General features: G+C 37.4%; 1 non-coding gene across 1 annotated transcript; it reads right to left on the reverse strand.

Moving 5' to 3' along the window:
• Positions 1–3599: 3599 nt before the first annotated feature.
• LOC112761128 (small nucleolar RNA R71) lies at positions 3600–3707 on the reverse strand. Its single transcript, XR_003181537.1, has one exon. It is a non-coding gene; the product is annotated as a small nucleolar RNA R71 (small nucleolar RNA).
• Positions 3708–16270: the final 12563 nt, after the last annotated feature.

Below are 16270 nucleotides of genomic sequence, written 5' to 3' on the forward strand. Positions count from 1 at the left end.
AATTACTTACTTTTGTAAACCTTAGTAGCTAGTTTAGTATAAATAGGACTTTTTACTATTGTATTAGACATCTTATGATTTTAGTTCATCTTCGGATCATTTTGATCATGTGCTATCTTAGACTTTCATGGGTGCTGGCCATTCGGCCATGCCTGGACCATTATCACTTATGTATTTTCAAACGGTAGAGTTTCTGCACTCCATAGATTAAGGTGTGGAGCTCTGCTGTTCCTCGTGATTTAATGTAAAGTACTACTGTTTTTCTATTCAATTCAACTTATTCCGCTTCTAAGATATCCATTCGCACCCAAGAACATGATGAAGGTGATGATTATGTGACGCTCATCATCATTCTCACTCATGAACGCGTTCCTGACAAACACTTCCGTTCTACATGCAAACAAGCTAGAATGAATATCTCTTAGATATCTAATACAGGGGACCAAGTCCGAGTTATTAGTATCTTCGTGGTATAAGTTAGAACCCATGGATGGCCATTCCTAAGATCCGAAAAGTCTAAACCTTGTCTGTGGTATTCCGAGTAGGATCTGGGAAGGGATGGCTGTGACGAACTTCAAACTCGCGAGTGCTGGGCGTAGTGACAGACGCAAAAGGAGGGTGAATCCTATTCCAGTATGATCGAGAACCTCCAGATGATTAGCCATGCCGTTACAGAGCAGTTGGACCTTTTTCACAAGAGAGGATGGGATGTAGCCATTGACAACGGTGATGCCCTTACAAAAAGCTTGCCATGGAAATGAGTAAGACTGATTGGATGAAGACAGCGGGAAAACAGAGATTCAGAGGGACGAAAGCATCTCTATACGCTTATCTGAAATTCTCACCAATGATATGCATAAGTATTTTTATCTTTATTTTCTATTTATTTATTATTATTATTCGAAAATACTATAACCATTTGATATCCGCCTGACAGAGATTTACAACATGACCATAGCTTGCTTCATACCAACAATCTCCGTGGGATCGACCCTTACTCACGTAAGGTTTTATTACTTGGACGACCCAGTGCACTTGCTGGTTAGTTGTGCGAAGTTGTGAAGTTATGTTTGGATCATGGTATTGTGCACCAGTTATTGGCACCATTACCAGGGAGAGAACGAGCAACAAATTTTACAACCTCTGAGTAACAATTTCGCATACCAAGTTTTTGGCGCCGTTGCCGGGGATTGTTCGAGTTTGGACAACTGACGGTTCATCTTGTTGCTCAGATTAGGTAATTTTCTTTTTGTTTTATTTTCAAAAAAAAAAAAGAATTGTTTTCAAAAATCTTTCAAAAAAAAAAATTTCCTTTTGTTTTCGTAAATTATTCAAAATTTTTAAGAATGAATTCTAGAGTTTCATGGTAACATGTTGAAGCCTGGCTGGCTGTAAAGCCATATCCAAATTCTTTTGGATTGAGGCTTCCACGTGTCAACATAAAAGGCAGGTATATGGAGTTGGATGAAGTATCAGCTGTTGCATGCCTAATTTATATCCTAAAGCTGGCTGGCTATTAAGCCATATCTAACCCTTTGATTGGAACTTTAGGCTAACATTGAAAGATTCCTGGAATTCTTATCAAAAATTTTGAATTTCTTATTTTCTTTTTCCTATATGTTTTTCGAAAAAAATATACAAAAATCCAAAGAAATATATTTATAAAATCATAAAAATAAAAAATATTTTGTGTTTCTTGTTTGAGTCTTGAGTCAATTCTTAAGTTTGGTGTCAATTGTATTTTTTCTAAAATTTTTTTATGTATTTTTCAAAAATTCATGCATTCAAAGTGTTCTTCATGATCTTCAAGTTGTTCTTGGCCAATCTTCTTGTTTGATCTTCATATTTTCGTGTTTTGTGTCTTTTCTTGTTTTTCATATGCATTCTTGCATTCATAGTGTCTATACATGAAAAATTTCTAAGTTTGGTGTCTTGCATGTTTTCTTTTCTTGAAAATTTTTCAAAAATATGTTCTTGATGTTCATCATTATCTTCAAAGTGTTCTTGGTGTTCATCTTGACATTCATAGCATTCTTGTATGCATTCATTGTTTTGATCTAAAATTTTCATGCATTGAGTCTTTTTCATGTTTTTCTCTTTCCTTATTAAAATTCAAAAATAAAAAAAATATCTTTCCCTTTTTCACTCATTAAATTCGAAAATTTAAGTTGACTTTTTCAAAACTTTTTAAAATTTAGTTGTTTCTTATGAGTCAAATCAAATTTTCAATTTAAAAATCCTATCTTTTTCAAAATCTTTTCCAAAAATCAAATCCTTTTCATTTTTTTCTTATTTATTTTCGAAAATTTTAAAAATATTTTTCAAAAAAATCTTTTTCTTAATTTTATCTCATAATTTTCGAAAATATTATCAACAATTAATGTTTTGATTCAAAAATTTCAAGTTTGTTACTTGCTTGTTAAGAAAGATTCAAACTTTAAGTTCTAGAATCATATCTTGTGATTACTTGTGAGTCAAGTCATTAATTTTGATTTTAAAATTCAAATCTTTTTTTTAAACTAATTTTAATCATATCTTTCTATCATATCTTTTTAAAACATATCTTTTTCAAAAAAAATTTGATTTTAAAATATCTTTTCTAAATTCTTATCTTCTTATCTTTTCAAAATTGATTTTCAAAAATTTTTCAACTAACTAATTGACTTTTTGTTTGTTTCTTATCTTTTTCAAAACCACCTAACTACTCTTCTCTCTCTAATTTTCGAAAATACCTCCCTCTTTTTCAAAAAAAATAATTCTTTTTAATTAATTAATTGTTTCAATTTTTAATTTTAATTTTAATTTTATCTTAATTTTCGAAAATCATTAACTCTTTTTCAAAATTTATTTTTTGAAATTCTCTCTCCCATCTCCTTCTATTTATTTATTCATTTACTAACACTTCTCTTCATCTCATATCTCTGCTCTCCTCACCCTTGTGTTTAGATTCTCCTCCCTTCTCTTTCCTTACATTACATTCTTTTCTTCTTCTACTCACACAAAGGAATCTCTATACTGTGACATAGAGGATTCCATATTTTCTTTGTTATTCCCTTCTTTGTCATATGAGCAGGAGCAAGGACAAGAACATTCTTGTTGAAGCAGATCCTGAACCTGAAAGGACTCTGAAAAGGAAACTAAGAGAAGATAAAATACAACCATCCAGAGACAACCTTACAGGAATTTTTGAACATGAAGAGGAGATGGCAGCCAAAAATAATAATAATACAAGGAGGATGCTTGGTGACTTTACTGCACCTAATTCCAATTTACATGGAAGAAGCATCTCCATCCCTACCATTGGAGCAAACAATTTTGAGCTTAAACCTCAATTAGTTTCTCTGATGCAACAAAACTGCAAGTTTCATGGACTTTCATCTGAAGATCCCTTTCAATTCTTAACTGAATTCTTGTAGATCTGTGATACTATTAAGACTAATGGAGTAGATCCTGAAGTCTACAGGCTCATACTTTTCCCTTTTGCTGTGAGAGACAGAGCTAGAATATGGTTGGATTCTCAACCTAAAGATAGCCTGAACTCTTGGGATAAGTTGGTCACGGCTTTCTTAGCTAAGTTCTTTCCTCCTCAAAAGCTGAGTAAGCTTAGAGTGGATGTTCAAACCTTCAGACAGAAAGAAGGTGAATCCCTTTATGAAGCTTGGGAGAGATACAAGCAACTGACCAAAAAGTGTCCTTCTGACATGCTTTCAGAATGGACGATCCTGGATATATTCTATGATGGTCTGTCTGAATTAGCTAAGATGTCATTAGATACTTCTGCAGGTGGATCCATTCACCTAAAGAAAACACCTGCAGAAGCTCAAGAACTCATTGACATGGTTGCTAATAACCAGTTCATGTACACTTCTGAGAGGAATCCTGTGAGTAATGGGACGCCTATGAAGAAGGGAGTTCTTGAATTTGATACTCTGAATGCCATATTGGCTCAGAATAAAATATTGACTCAGCAAGTCAATATGATTTCTCAGAGTCTGAATGGAATGTAAGCTGCATCCAACAGTACTCAAGAGGCATCTTCTGAAGAAGAAGCTTATGATCCTGAGAACCCTGCAATAGCAGAGGTGAATTACATGGGTGAACCATATGGAAACACCTATAACCCCTCATGGAGAAATCACCCAAATCTCTCATGGAAGGATCAACAAAAGCCTCAACAAGGATTTAATAATGGTGGAAGAAACAGGTTTAGCAATAGCAAGCCTTTTCCATCATCCACTCAGCAACAGACAGAGAACTCTGAACAAAATACCTCTAATTTAGCAAACTTAGTCTCTGATCTATCTAAGGCCACAGTGAGTTTCATGAATGAAACAAGGTCTTCCATTAGAAATTTGGAAGCACAAGTGGGCCAGCTGAGTAAGAAGATCACTTATACCCCTCCTAGTACCCTCTCAAGCAATACAGAAGAAAATCCAAAAGGAGAGTGCAAGGCCATTGATATAACCATCATGGCCGAATCCAAGGAGGAAGGGGAGGACGTGAATCCTAAAGAGGAAGACCTCTTGGGACGTCCAGTGATCAATAAGGAGTTTCCCTCTGAGGAACCAAAGGAATCTGAGACTCATCTAGAGAACATAGAGATTCCATTGAACCTCCTTATGCCATTCATGAGCTCTGAAGAGTATTCTTCTTCTGAAGAGAATGAAGATGTTACTGAAGAGCAAGTTGCCAAGTTCCTTGGTGCAATCATGAAGCTGAATGCCAATTTATTTGGTAATGAAACTTGGGGAGATGAACCTCCCCTGTTCACCAATGAACTAAATGCATTGGATCAACAGAGACTGCCTCAGAAGAAACAGGATCCTGGAAAGTTCCTAATACCTTATACCATAGGCACCATAACTTTTGAGAAGGCTCTATGTGACCTTGGGTCAGGAATAAACCTCATGCCACTCTCTGTAATGGAGAAACTGGGAATCTTTGAGGTGCAAGCTGCTAAAATCTCATTAGAGATGGCAGACAACTCAAGAAAAGAGGCTTATGGACAAGTAGAGGACGTGTTAGTAAAGGTTGAAGGCCTTTACATCCCTGCTGATTTCATAATCATGGATGCTGGGAAGGATGAGGATGAATCCATCATCCTTGGAAGACCCTTCCTAGCCACAGCAAGAGCTGTGATTGATATTAACAAAGGTGAACTAGTCCTTCAATTGAATGAGGACTCCCTTGTGTTTAAAACTCAAGGACATCCTTCTGTAAACATGGAAAATAGGTACAGTAAGCTTCTCTCAAAACAGAGTCATACAGAGCCCCCACAATCAAACTCTAAGTTTGGTGTTGGGAGGCCACAATCAAACTCTAAGTTTGGTGTTGAACTCCCATATCCAAACTCTAAGTTTGGTGTTGGGAGTCTATAAAATTGACCTAATCACCTGTGTGGCTCCATGAGAGCCCACTGTCAAGCTATTGACATTAAAGAAGTGCTTGTTGGGAGGCAACCCAATTTTTATTTAACTAATTTTATTTTTATTTTATTGTTATTTCATGTTTTATTAGTTTCATGATCATGTGGAGTCACAAAATAAATAGAAAAATCAAAAACAGAATAAAAAATAGCAGAAGAAAAATCACACCCTGGAGGAAGGGCTTACTGGCGTTTAAACACCAGTAAGGAGCATCTGGCTGGCGTTCAACGCCAGAACAGAGCATGGATCTGGCGTTGAACGCCCAAAACAAGCAGCATCCTGCCGTTCAAACGCCAGGAATGCACACTGAGGAAAGCTGGCGCTGAACGCCAGAAACAAGCATAGAACTGGCGTTCAACGCCAGAAACATGCTGCATTTGGGCGCTGAACGCCCAGAACAAGCACCAATTCGGCGTTTAAACGCCAGAATTGCATGCAAAAGCATTTTACATGCCTAATTGGTGCATGGATGTAAATCCTTGACACCTCAAGATCTGTGGACCTCACAGGATCATCTCAAGATCTGTGGATCCCACAGGATCCCCACCTTCCCTCCTCATAATCCTAGATTCTTCCACATCTTCTTCCTCATCTATTCTTTCTTCTCTTGCTCGAGGGCGAGCAATATTCTAAGTTTGGTGTGTTAAAAGCATAAGCTTCTTGTTTTTCCATAACCATTGATGGCACCTAAGGCCAGAGAAACCTCTAGAAAGAAGAAAGGGAAGACAAAAGCTTCCATCAAGGGTCTATAGCTCAGTGGTAGAACATTTGACTGTAAATCAAGAGATCCCTGAGATACCTCAGGGGATACATTTTCCTCCAGACAATTATTGGGGACAACTAAGGGTGGAGCACCAAGAGCACTCCATCACCCTCCATGAAATTAGAGAAGATCAAAGAGCAATGAGGGAGGAGCAACAAAGACAAGGAAGAGACATAAAAGAGCTCAAGGACATCATTGGTTCCTCAAGGAGAAAACGCCACCATCACTAAGGTGAACTCATTCCTTGTTCTCAAATTTTCTGTTTTTCGTTTTCTTTATGTTAAGTGCTTATCTATGTTAGTGTCTTATTACATGATCATTAGTATTTAGTAACTTTGTCTTAAAGTTATGAATGTCCTATGAATCCATCACCTCTCTTAAAGGAAAAATGTTTTTAATTCAAAAGAACAAGAAGTACATGAGTTTCAAATTTATCCTTGAACTTAGTTTAATTATATTGATGTGGTGACAATACTTTTTGTTTTCTGAATGAATGCTTGAACAGTGCATATGTCTTTTGAAGTTGTTGTTTATGAATGTTAAATATGTTGGCTCTTGAAAGAATGATGACAAGGAGACATGTTATTTGATAATCTGAAAAATCATAAAAATGATTCTTGAAGCAAGAAAAAGCAGTGAATACAAAAGCTTGCAGAAAAAAAAAGAAAAAAATGGCGAAAAAAAATAGAAAAAGAAAAAGCAAGCAGAAAAAGCCAAAAGCTCTTAAAACCAAAAGGCAAGAGCAAAAAGCCAATAACCCTTAAACCAAAAGGCAAGGGTAAATAAAAAGGATCCCAAGGCTTTGAGCATCAGTGGATACGAGGGCCTAAAGGAATAAAATCATGGCCTAAGCGGCTAAACCAAGCTGTCCCTAACCATGTGCTTGTGGCGTGAAGGTGTCAAGTGAAAACTTGAGACTGAGCGGTTAAAGTCAAGGTCCAAAGCAAAAGAAGAGTGTGCTTAAGAACCCTGGACACCTCTAATTGGGGACTTTAGCAAAGCTGAGTCACAATCTGAAAAGTTTCATCCAATTATGTGTCTGTGGCATTTATGTATCCGGTGGTAATACTGGAAAACAAAGTACTTAGGGCCACGGCCAAGACTCATAAAGTAGCTATGTTCAAGAATCAACATACTGAACTAAGAGAATCAATAATACTATTTGAACTCTGAGTTCCTATAGATGCTAATCATCCTGAACTTCAATGGATAAAGTGAGATGCCAAAACTATTCAAGAGGCAAAAAGCTACAAGTCCCGCTCATCTGATTGGAGCTATGTTTCATTGATATTTTGGAATTTATAGTATATTCTCTTCTTTTTATCCTATTTGATTTTCAGTTGCTTGGGGAAAAGCAACAATTTGAGTTTGGTGTTGTGATGAGTAGATAATTTATACGCTTTTTGGCATTGTTTTTAGTATGTTTTTAGTAGGATCTAGTTACTTTTAGGGATGTTTTTATTAGTTTTTATGTTAAATTCACATTTCTGGACTTTACCATGAGTTTGTGTGTTTTTCTGTGATTTCAGGTATTTTTTGGCTGAAATTGAGGGACTTGAGCAAAAATCAGATTCAGAGATAGAAGAAGGACTGCTGATGCTGTTGGATTCTGACCTCCCTGCACTCAAGGTGGATTTTCTGGAGCTACAAAACTCAAAATGGCGCGCTTCTAATTGCGTTGGAAATTAGACATCCAGGGCTTTCCAGCAATATATAATAGTCTATACTTTGGTCTAGTTTAGATGACGCAAACAGGCATTGAACGCCAGTTCTACGCTACAATCTGGAGTTAAACGCCAGAAACACGTCACGAACCAGAGTTGAACGCCAAAAACACGTTACAACTTGGCGTTCAACTCCAGAAGAAGCCTCTGCACGTGTAACATTCAAGCTCAGCCCAAGCACACACCAAGTGGGCCCCAGAAGTGGATTTATGCATCAATTACTTACTTTTGTAAACCCTAGTAGCTAGTTTAGTATAAATAGGACTTTTTACTATTGTATTAGACATCTTATGATTTTAGTTAATCTTCGGATCATCTTTGATCAGTTTTATGCTATCTTAGACTTTCATGGGGGCTGGCCATTCGGCCATGCCTGGACCATTATCACTTATGTATTTTCAAACGGTAGAGTTTCTGCACTCCATAGATTAAGGTGTGGAGCTCTGCTGTTCCTCATGATTTAATGCAAAGTACTACTATTTTTCTATTCAATTCAACTTATTCCGCTTCTAAGATATCCATTCGCACCCAAGAACATGATGAAGGTGATGATTATGTGACGCTCATCATCATTCTCACTCATGAACACGTGCCTGACAAACACTTTCGTTCTACATGTAAACAAGTTAGAATGAATATCTCTTAGATATCTAATACAGGGGACTGAGTCCGAGTTATTAGTATCTTCGTGGTATAAGTTAGAACCCATGGATGGCCATTCCTGAGATTCGGAAAGTCTAAACCTTGTCTGTGGTATTTCGAGTAGGATCTGGGAAGGGATGGCTGTGACGAACTTCAAACTCGCGAGTGCTGGGCGTAGTGACTGTAACAACCCTAATTTTCGAGTACGCGAGATCATTTCTGAATACACGGATTTCTCCGAAAGATCAGTAAAGGGAATACCTCTTCTGTATCATCAAGCATCTCAATCCTCATTGTCATTATATTATCTTTAACTCAGGACCTTAGTTGAGACAAGCTCGGTAACGCGGTCACGAAGAACCTAGTTTTTGAACCGTATCGGTTAGGGGTTTTGATTCGGTTTTTCGTAAATAGTCTCAGTTTGACAAACCGGACTCGATTTATGAGAGGAGAGAGATAATAGTATAATATTATCATTATATTATTATTATAAAATGCTTGAATGATATTATAAGGTTGCCTGGTCTGTTTTAGTTAAAAACAGAAAATCGTTTTAACCGGGTTTACGGTTTACTGGTGCAGCTTAGCACCAGCACTCTCTGATGACTTTAGCAATGCTAAGGCCTCATTATACATGTTTTATTCTCATAATAAATATGTTACTAGTGTCATTTATGCTAGTAGCTCAGAAAATAATTTTTAGAGACATTTTTACAAGTGTTCCGATACACCTAGTTTTAGTTGTTATACACCTGAGATATTTTAATATTATTTTAATCCACCTCCAAGCCAACCAATCACAACTCACCTTACACCCCCAAGACCTCCAAGGCTGTCTCATTTCATCATTTTGGCCGAAAATAACAAGAGAGAAAAGAGAGAAACTTTCATGAACACTTAATCTTTAAAGCTTGATTTCTTCTGAACCAAAACTCAAATCAAAACTCCGATTTCAGCAAAATGATCCTCTCTTCTTCCTCTACATAACCATGTAACTTATCAAGGATGGAAATAAGGTGAGATGGCTGTCTCCCTCCCATTTTAATTCGGTTTTCAAGGAAAACCATGCAAAACATGTGTTTTCTTGATGTTCTTCCTTAGGAATCATGCTTAACTTGACTTGAGGGCCAAGAAACGTTAATTTCCAGCAAGTCGAAGGTGATATACCTCTTCCTAACGTGCTGAGGGAGATTTTTTTAGTTGAGAGTTTGTGGATTTAAAGTTGTTCTTGATGTGTTTTAGGAGGAAAAAGTGCTTTAAGAACACTTCAAAGAGTAACCGGATTTGGAGCAGCAAATCAAGGTAGGGTGTCACGAAATTAATCTTGATTATTTGTGTTTGATTTGTGTGAATGTTGTATAAATTGGCTGTGCTAAAAATTGGTTGCATATATGATTGATTCTTGGTGAAAATTTGGTGAAATTTTGATGAAATTTGATGAAATTCAAGCTTTAAAGTTCATGTTTTTGGGGAGCTGGAAAAACGAAACCCTAAGCTTAAATTGAGGTTCAATTTGTGTTGAAATCATGTAGAGAAGATGGGGTTTTAGTGGCTGCTAATTTATTATGAATTATGGTAAAAATCGGTTGCTGAAAAGACTGATAAACGGGTAAAAACAGAGAAAGAATCTGAAGAATTTACGAAGAACACGAAGAACACTTTGAGTGTGATGAAGAACATTGAAGAACACCTTTTAGATCTTAGAAAGGGCAAGGTTGTAATTATTTTGGTGTTTGAGGGGTTATTCGGTAATTTCTGAAAGTTAGGGGGGTAAAAGTAGAAATATTAAAAGTTACGGGTGGTAAAAAGTGAATTTTAAAGGTTAAAAGTAAAAGTAAGTTAATTTTCGAAAATTTAATGATAAAATAATAAAAAATAATAAAATATTAAATAATAATATTTAATTAAAAATAATATTTTAATAAAAATAATAAAATAATGCGGAAAAGGCAGTTTTCTGTAAAAGCTTTAGAAAGACAACTTTAAGCGCAGAATCTCATAATTACCTTCATAAAACACTTAGGGAGTGGTAAAAAAATATTAGTGAGGCAAAGATAAATAAAAGATAAAAAGTTAAAGAAAAGATAAAAAAACCAAAGAAAAGTCTGTAAAGTTTTAATGACAGAAAAACAGACAGAAATTAGTGAACGAAGTAGGGCAACATAGTTAGTCCTTGAGTTGCGACTAGGGTTTGGTATTATATGAAAAGTTAAACTGTTTCAGTATAGACTTAATGAACCTATGCTTGGGACAGGCGAACTATTCATACCGAAATTTACATAAACTTTAAATACATACGTTAAGTAGAGAAATCAGAGCAGAGTAGAGAAACACAGAAAACAGAGTAACCAGAGTAAAGTAAAGAGATAAAGAGAAAAAGAGTAATATAGATACAGATGAAAAGAGTAATCAAAGAAGAGAAAAGAGATACAGAGAACAGAGTAATTAAAGCAGAGTAAAGAGATACAGAGAAAAGAGATGCAAAGAACAGAGTAAAGAGATACAGAGAAAGAAAGAGGTACTGCATAAGAATGTGAAAGTGATGATGAATAATGAGAATGATAATGAATGATGATAATGAGAATGATTATGTGATGATCTGCTGCATGAAGGCAGTCAGATAAGATGGTGGTACGACCACTGAGAGTGCTTTCCTGGGATACTTAGCTATAATGCTATTCTGTAAGTCAGAGGACTCTTACAGAGGTATCGAGAACACACGACTAGCATATACTCCTGTAAGTCAAAGGACTCTTACAGAGAGTGTGTTGGGCAAATATAAGTTAACTAGCTCCGCCATGCAAGTCAAAGGACTCTTGCAGTGGTTTGCCTCACAAGTCAAAGGACTCTTGCGAGGGGCATTGCCAACAGGGAAGCCTTACCTGGTCAAAGGACTCCGGGTAACGTCGGGAGCGGGTATGTAACCAACAAATGAGCTTATTACCTGCGCTAGGGCTAGACATGCATCATACTTGGTAGTGCATTTCCTTTGTTATGATTGTGGTATGAATGTATGTTTTCCTTGTTTATATTTTATTCTCTGTGTCTGTTTTGTATTTTCTTATATCCTTCTGTTTTGTATTCTGCTATCTGTTTTCTCTATCTTCTCTATTTATCTGTATCTTCTATTTACTGTTTTTTGTATTCTGCTAAATAACACGGAATTAATGAACGTAACTAATAACCCCGACCCTACTAAGAACTCCCCAGTTCTTACCCCTTCTCTCTCCCTTCCCCCTTCAGATGGAAGCATGAGTACCCTTCCGTAGTTCGCTGACGATCATTCACAAAAAGGATTCCACTCTAAATAGTCTTCTGAGTCTAGAGTGAACTCCATTACCTGTTTATATGTATATACTATGAGGCCAGCCAACGTCTGCACCCCGCTTTTCTACAAACTTTAACCTAAATCCTGTGTACGAGATTCCTATTTTGTAGATACTTCATGAGGTACCAGAGAGACGTCCTGTGAAAAAGTCTGATCGTGCAGAGGAGTAGCAGATGATGTTCTATCTTTTGATGACGTTTCACCTGACTTGAGTTGTGAAGACTTAGAACGTACTTTCCCTCAGTTTAGTAGTTTAGAGGGACTAGGTGAGTATAGAGTCTAGGCTAGCCTAGGTGCCAGCTTAGGGACTTCTTGAACAGGTCAGGGCCTGGGATGTTGTATGTATATATATGTATTTTGTTATTATCTAGCTATATCTAGGGGTGTTCTAACTAAAAGTCTATACTCTAATAAAGGCTGGATCACTAAATGTTGTTAGCTGCTTGTGATGTATTTATGTGTGGTTGCTTATAACTGTTTTATCTGTTATTATTTGTGAATTGCTTATAAATGATTCTGTTTATTAATCCAAACGTTTTTAGGAAAAAAAAAGTACCTCGCTAACTAACTACGCTTTTAACAACGAATCAGGCTCATATAATAAATAATGGATAATAATTAGGACGACAAATTGGTACCACCCAGCTTCCGGTATGTCCTAGGCGTACTGAAAATTGGGTCGTTACAGTGACAGACACAAAAGGAGGGTGAATCCTATTCCAGTATGATCGAGAACCTCCAGATGATTAGCCATGCCGTGACAAAGCAGTTGGACCTTTTTCACAAGAGAGGATGGGATGTAGCCATTGACAATGGTGATGCCCTTACAGAAAGCTTGCCATGGAAAGGAGTAAGATTGATTGGATGAAGACAGCGGGAAAGCAGAGATTCAGAGGAACGAAAGCATCTCTATACGCTTATCTGAAATTCTCACCAATGATATGCATAAGTATTTTTATCTTTATTTTCTGTTTATTTATTATTATTATTCGAAAATACTATAACCATTTGATATCCGCCTGACTGAGATTTACAAGATGACCATAGCTTGCTTCATACCAACAATCTCCGTGGGATCGACCCTTACTCACGTAAGGTTTTATTACTTGGACGACCCAATGCACTTGCTGGTTAGTTGTGCGAAGTTGTGAAGTTATGTTTGGATCATGGTGTTGTGCACCAGTTATTGGCGCCATTACCAGGGAGAGAACGAGCAACAAATTTTACAACCTCTGAGTAACAATTTCGCATACCACTTGCCCTCAAGCAAAAGAAAGGAAAGGGGAGAGAGAGGAGGGGATGGCCGAATGTATATTTATAGGAGTAGTAGAGGGATTTCGAAAAATTTGAAAGAGATATGACATAGAGACATGATTGATGGAAGAAAATAAAATCATGATATGAAAAAGATGAGATTTGTAATTGAAAAAGATATAAAGATGTTAAATCTGAAAATTTGGTTATGCATCTAAGAATTAAGAGATGATATGATAAGTTGAAAAGATCTGGAAAGAAGTTAAGAAGATAATTGAGTTTTTGAAGAAGATTTGGGAAGGATTTGAAAGAAAATTGAAAAGAGATTTAGAAAATGTTTGAATTTTTGAAAATTGAGGGTGAATGATGAAAGTTTGAAACATGTTTATGCAGAAAAGTATGAATCAAAACATGAAAATTTGAAAAAATTTGAAGTTGGAAACAAAATCTCCTCCCCCTGCCTTTCTGGCGTTTAACGCCCAATTGTTGGCCATTATGGGCGTTTAACGCCCAGCCAGGTACCCTAGCTGGCGTTATACGCCAGAAACCCCTTTATCACTGGGCGTTTTGCTGAACGCCCAGGATGCTGCAATTCTGGCGTTAAATGCCTAGAATGGTACCCATTCTGGCGTTTAATGCCCAAAATGCCTTTTACTGGCGTTTTCTTGTCAGCAAGCTCCTTTTCTCTGCTTTTTGCACTGAATCCTTCTGTAACTCTGTGAATTCCTTTAGTTTTGGTGATTAACCTTTGAAGAAAAATGTATATCAAACTTCTACAAGTATTAATTAAAACAAATAACTTGCTAATGGCTGGGTTGCCTCCCAGCAAGCGCTTCTTTATTGTCTTTAGCTGGATCTTTACTGAGCTTCATTCAAGCCTCAGTTTTGAGCATTCTTGCTCAAAATTGCTTTCAAGATAATGTTTGATTCTCTGTCCATTAACAATGAACTTTTTGTCAGAATCAATATCTTGAAGCTCAACATATCCATATGGTGACACTCTTGTAATCACATATGGTTTCCTCCACCGAGATTTTAATTTTTTGGGGAATAATCTGAGCCTAGAGTTGAACAGCAGAACTTTTTGTCCTGGCTCAAAGACTCTGGATGACAATTTCTTGTCATGCCACTTTTTTGCTTTTTTCCTTATAAATTTTTGCATTTTGAAAAGCATTGAGTCTGAACTCCTCTAGCTCATTTAGCTGGAGCAATCTTTTCTCACCAGATAACTTAGCATCCAAGTTTAGGAATCTGGTTGCCCAGTAGGCTTTATGTTCTAGTTCTACGGGCAGATGACAGGCCTTACCATACACAAGCTGGTATGGAGAGGTTCCTATAGGAGTCTTGAATGTTGTTCTGTATGCCCACAGAGCATCATCCAAGCTCTTTGCCCAATCCTTTCTACGGGCAATTACAGTTCATTCCAGGATTCTCTTTAGTTCTCTGTTAGAGACTTCAGCCTGCCCATTTGTCTGTGGATGATACGGAGTTGCTACTTTGTGCCTAATTCCATATCGAACCATAGCAGAGTAAAGCTGTTTATTGTAGAAATGGGTGCCCCCATCACTGATTAGTACTCTGGGAACACCAAATCTGCTGAAAACATGTTTCTGGAAGAACTTCAGCACAGTCTTGGTATCATTAGTGGGTGTGGCAATTGCCTCCACCCATTTAGATACATAGTCTACTGCCACCAGAATGTAAGTGTTTGAGTATGATGGTGGGAAAGGACCCATGAAGTCAATACCCCATACATCAAACAACTCAATCTCTAAGATCCCTTGTTGAGGCATGGCCTAACCATAAGGCAAGTTACCAGCTCTTTGGCAACTGTCACAGTTACACACAAACTCTCGGGTATCTCTATAGAGAGTAGGCCAATAGAAGCCACATTGGAGGACTTTAGTGGCTGTTCGCTCACTTCCAAAATGTCCTCCATACTGTGATCCATGGCAATGCCACAGGATCTTCTGTGCCTCCTCTCTAGGGATGCATCTGCGGATCATTCCGTCTGCGCATCTCTTAAAGAGATATGGTTCATCCCATAAGTAGTACTTTGCATCAGAAATTAGTTTTTTCTTTTTCACCCTGCTGTACTCCTGGGGTATGAACCTCACAGCTTTATAATTTGTAATGTATGCAAACCATGGTGCTTTCTGAATGGCAAAAAGTTACTCATCTGGAAAGGTCTCAGAGATCTCAGTAGGAGGGAGGGATGCCCCTGCTACTGGTTCTATCCGGGACAGGTGATCAGCTACCTGGTTCTCTGTTCCTTTTCTGTCTCTTATTTCTATATCAAACTCTTACAGAAGCAACACCCATCTTATGAGCCTGGGTTTTAAATCCTCCTTTGTGAGTTGATATTTATAAGCAGTATGGTCAGTAGACACAATCACTTTTGAACCTACTAAATAGGATCTAAACTTGTCAACGGCATAAACCACTGCAAGTAACTCCTTTTCTGTGGTTGTGTAATTCTTCTGTGCGTCATTTAGAACACGACTGGCATAGTAAATGACGTGCAGAAGCTTGTTATGCCTTTGTCCCAACACTGCACCAATGGCATGGTCACTTGCATCACACATTAATTCGAATGGTAACGTCCAGTCAGGTGCAGAGATGACTGGTGCTGTGACCAGCTTGGCTTTCAGGGTCTCAAACGCCTACAGACACTCTGTGTCAAACACAAATGGCGTGTCAACAGCTAGCAGGTTGCTTAGAGGTTTTGCAATTTTTGAAAAATCCTTTATGAACCTCCTATAGAATCCTGCATGCCCCAAAAAGCTTCTGATTTCCTTAACATTGGTAGGTAGTGGTAATTTCTCAATTACTTCTACCTTGGCTTGATCCACCTCTATCTCCTTGCTTGAAATTTTGTGCCTAAGGACAATTCCTTCAGTCACCATAAAGTGACATTTTTCCCAGTTTAAGACCAGGTTAGTCTCTTGGCACCTTTTCAGGACAAGTGCTAGATGATCAAGACAGGAGCTGAATGAGTCTCCAAATACTGAGAAGTCATCCATGAAGACTTCCAGGAACTTCTCTACCATATCAGAGAAGATAGAGAGCATGCACCTCTAAAAGGTTGCAGGTGCATTGCACAGACCAAAAGGCATTCTTCTGTAAGCAAATA

This window comes from Arachis hypogaea, chromosome 16, assembly GCF_003086295.3.
Source record: "Arachis hypogaea cultivar Tifrunner chromosome 16, arahy.Tifrunner.gnm2.J5K5, whole genome shotgun sequence".
In the NCBI taxonomy this organism is placed as follows: domain Eukaryota; kingdom Viridiplantae; phylum Streptophyta; class Magnoliopsida; order Fabales; family Fabaceae; genus Arachis; species Arachis hypogaea.